We start from the raw sequence: 5,090 nt of genomic DNA on the forward strand, positions 1-5,090 counted from the left end.
ACGAGGAAAAAATGGTTTCAGATGGGACATGACGGGACGTGGGTATTACAACAAAAATTTTTGTCACTAATAATTAATTTTCATCGTCAGTAATTAAACGAATAAATTTGACGAAAATCAAATTTTTCATCGCTAATAAGTTTATTAGTGATGAAAAAAATTTTCGTCGCTAATAGTTCCCATCAAAAAAAAATTCTGTTGGAAAAAAATTTTCTCCCAAAAAATATTATTTATGATGAAAATAAGGATTTCGTCGCTAATAGTCCCCACCAAAAATTTTCTGAAAAAAAAATTTTATTTACGATGATTATTTTCGTCACTAATTATGTTATTAGCGATAAAAATTATCTTCCGTCGCTAATAATTACTAAAAAAAATTTCTTATTTATAAATTTTTTATAAGTAATTATATGATGCTCGCATGATAAAATTTTTTCAGATCCAACTGACAAGATAGACGCAGACCACATTGATTTACTGAAATGAGTTCAAAGATTTGACTGCAAACTTTTTAACTTAGGCTTCATGCGAAAAATAATGATATTTGAGAGGTCAAAAAAGTACCTTGCTTCTTTTTCTCTGATGTTGTTGTTTAGGAAGTATGTGACCAAGTTCATCCGGCCCTCTTTCATGGCCCACATGATTGGGACCATATCTATCTTTAAATTTTCATAGAATGTTAATACTTCCGTAGCCTGTTTCTCAGGCATCACATATTTTGTCCTGCTTATTTAGATTTTGTAGAACTCGTATTATGTTTAGGTTTAATGAGAACTATATAAAAAATAGTTAAATTTGGGCTGATCCTGTCTAAGAGACTCAATGGAGCCATCGGCAAATAGAACCAGGCCTCTTTAGCACCAGAGCTCAGATATGGGGTGCAAAATTTTCTCTTGATCTACTGTCATATCATCTTTTTATTTTTTTTTTGTTTATTAATAAAATGATGGAAGATCAACCAAAATCGGCAGAAGCATGATTCAAACTAGGGGTGTCAATGGTCAAATTGTGTTTGGTTTACATGCAGGTTGAAGTAGATTCGACCCATACCCCACATATACTTTTCTTCATCCATATCAGCTCATAACCTTTCTAAATTTTTATTCATTACTTATGTGTATAACTAAGAAATAAAATAAAATGAGATTTTCAAAGATCACAAGCAACAAAATCAAGATTTTTCTTTAAATATGTCATTATAAATATAATAAACATAAAATTTAATATATATGATAATTATGAACTAACTAATGATAAAACTAGATAAAATACAGTCACATATTCTAAATATCTTGACCCACTCTATCCATCATTCTTGTAAACTTTTAATTTTAATATTTAATATTTTTTATAATTATTTATAATTTTTTTATGATATTTTTTTTATTTTTTTTTCAAATTACATCTGGCATTTTAAGTATGATTTCAATCATTTTAATATGATTTCATCATCATAATATATATTTTTTTATGATAAATACTTTTATTTTGCACATATTATTTTTTAAAACTATCTTATATTTTTTATAAATATAAAAAAAATTACTATAATATATATTTTTCAATAATTTTTTTTTAAAATTTTTAAAATTTTTAAAGTATTAGCGATGAAATTTTCCATCGTTAAAAACCATTTTAACGGTGGAAAATTTATTTATCGTCGCTAATAGTTAGTTTTTGAAATTTAAAATTTTTTTATTTTTTAAATATTTGCGACGAAAGATATACGTCGTAAATAATTAATAATTTTATGATGATAATTTGATTTAACATTATAAATAGTTGATTATTTATGATGAATAATTTTTATCATAAATTATCTTTTATTTTTAAATTTTTAAAATATATTTATTCGTGACTGAACATACGTTTCCATCGTAAATAAGTAATATTAGTGATGAAACGTATTTCATCGTAAATATTCTATAATTTTTAAAATTTTAATTTTTCCAATTATTTATGAAAAAGTCATTTATTGATGATAAAAATTTTTCTTAAGTTATGAATAACTTACTTTTTGAATTTTTAAATTTTTTTCATTTTTCAGATATTAGCGATGAAAAATTTTATCTTAAATGATTGATAATTTATGATGAAAAAATTTTTTTCATCATAAATATTTTAATTATCTACGATGTTACCTTTTTCATCATAAATAATCTATATATTTTAAAATTTTAAATTATCTAACTTTTTAAAGTATTAATGATGAAAATTTTTATCGTTCATAATCATTATGTGCGACATAATTTGTAGTTTTATCGTAAATAATTAAATTATTTACGACTGAGACTTATATCATAAATAATAAAAATATTTAATTTTTTATTTTTCTTCAAATATTAGTGATGAAAATTTTTAGTTGTAAATAAGAATAATTGACGACGGATCCAAACTTTTCATCGTAAAAAATTTAACTATTATCGATGAAAGATTTATCATCACTAATATTTGGATATTTATAATTTTAATTTTTTTTATTTAGGATAAAAATATTCATCAAAAATAAGCTCTTTATTACGATGAAACTCTTTTTTCATCGCTAGTATTTTTTATTTATGATAAAAAATTATAGTCATCATAAATATTTTTTTATTACCGACGAAAATTTTTTTACATCGTGGATACAATTATCTGCGATGTTAATATTTTTCATCGTAAATAAATTTATCGCTAAAACTCTCTTTCCTTATAGTGACATATTTTTTTGTATTTGTTCTCATGTCTTCAAAAATATATTTGCTCTCTATCATGCTATATGGCCTCATCAATATCAAACAATAAAATTTGTATCTCTTCTCTATACTATCTACACTGATATGATAATTTAGGTGTAGCTTTAGTAGTTTATTTTTTTGATAGTGATAACTATTCTATTTGGAAAAGAGCGATAAGAAATACCCTCTTAGCTAAAAATAAATACTGCTTTATTGATGGATCCATGTCACAATCGTCAGCCCCTATATCTGATATTCAAGCTTGGAAAAAGATATAATTCTATAGTTGTTTCATGAATTTTTTAATTTTTTATCAAGACATCTCTACAATAGCTTATATTGACATAGTGTAAGAAATATGGAAGAATCTCAAAGAATAGTGCTGTCAAGAAAAGATTTGGATTTATCAACTTCATCATAACATTGTCTTGTATGAACAAAGGCAACAAACTATTCTGGCATACTTAACCACTCTTAAAGATTACTGAGATGAGCTTGGAATCTATATAATAATTCTAACTTACAATTATGAAGCATAAAATGAGCTTATCATCATGATCGAACATGAGAAAGTTCATCAATTGTTGATAGGATTAAATGATAATTCTACCACTATTCACTCAAAAATATTGGCAACAAATCCTTTTTCTAATATCAACAAAGTATATTCTTTAGTCTATCAAGAAGAAAAACAGCAAGAATTGACTTCTTTTAATGTGCTTCGTGTTGAAATGATGGCACTCACCGTCGACAAAGGAGATTGTTCCAATGATAAGAAAAATATAAACAAAGATAAAAAAAAATTTTGTACACATTATGAGCCGATCACATGAAGCAGGCTCGCTGCAAACTTGTTGGTCATCCTTGAAACTGGACACCATGAAGCTATAATTTAAATAAAGCCAACAGAACACCAAGCATCAAGGAAATGGGCCTGTTACTCAAGTGTCTTACGTACCTCTATGCTGCTACTACCACTAATGATATTTTTTGCATTGATAGTGAGGATGCTGAAGCCTTTTCTTTGCCCGAATTAACTGCTAGCTAATACAGACAACTCATAAGTCTCCTCAATCAAAACAAACAATTACCTCAAGTCAATCTTGCTGGTAATCGATATTGCAATCATATTTTTGGTGAATCTAATGATTGCATTATAGATAGTGGGACTTCAAACCATATGACACTCAATCTTCTAATATGACAAAATGCACTAAGTGCTTGACATCAGATCTGTTAAACTACCTACTGACACTTGTATTTGTATCTTTCATATCAGTATAGTCTACTTATCACCTGATATACCTCTACATAGTGTTCTATTCATTTCAAATTTTCTCTTCGACTTATTATTAGTGAGCAATTAACCAATGCCTTGGAAGTATGCCATTCTATTTTTTTCAATCTTTTATGTAATTTAGAATCTCCCCTAGAAAAAGCTGATTAGGGTGGGAGATGAATGATGATATGTATCATTTTGTTCAACCATTTACTAGAAGAGTATCATCTTCAGCTATAGTCTTTCTTCTTCATTGTGACACTTACGACTTAGTCATCCTTCATCAGTCTATTTATCCTCCCTTTTCGGTAGTTTTCTAACATTTCTTTTGATAACAATTTTCATTATGAGACTTGTCATTTGTCATGACAAACTCAAAATTCATTTCCATTAAGTAATAATAAAAGTAAATGTTACTTTGCTTTAATTCATTGTGATATTTACGGATGGATATTGTACGTCCTTATATATCGATATATATTATTTTCTTAGTGTTATGGATGATTATTCTAGCTGTACCTAGGTTTGTTTGATGAAACACAAATCCAAAGCTTCAATCTTGATTATGATATTTTGCGCTATGGTTCAAACTCAATTTAACTATATCATTAGGGTCATCAAAATTGATAATGGTCAAGAATTTACATTCATGCATGTTTATTTTTATGAAAATAGTATAATCCATCAATTAACATGTATGGACACACCCCATCAAAATGGGATAGATGAACGTAAACATCATCACCTTTTTGAAGTTACTCATGCCTTACATTTTGAAGCTCATTTATCATTATCTTTCTGGAGTGAGTGCATTCTTACTATAGTATACTTGATTAATCATCTCTTTTTATTTATCCTATCTGGGAAGATATCTCATGAAGTTTTATTGCAAAGTCCACCAACCATCATCAATTACATATTTTTAGTTATCTTTATTATGCACATAATCATGCCCATAATCCACATACATTTGTCTTTTTTCACTAGCTACTCAGTGTATTTTTGTAAGATATTCTTTTGGTCGAAAGGGCTATAAGGTTTGTGATCTTGAAACTCATTAAATTTTTGTTTCCATGATGTTAAATTTTATAAAA

This window comes from Elaeis guineensis, chromosome 3 (assembly GCF_000442705.2).
Source record: "Elaeis guineensis isolate ETL-2024a chromosome 3, EG11, whole genome shotgun sequence".
In the NCBI taxonomy this organism is placed as follows: Eukaryota; Viridiplantae; Streptophyta; class Magnoliopsida; order Arecales; family Arecaceae; genus Elaeis; species Elaeis guineensis.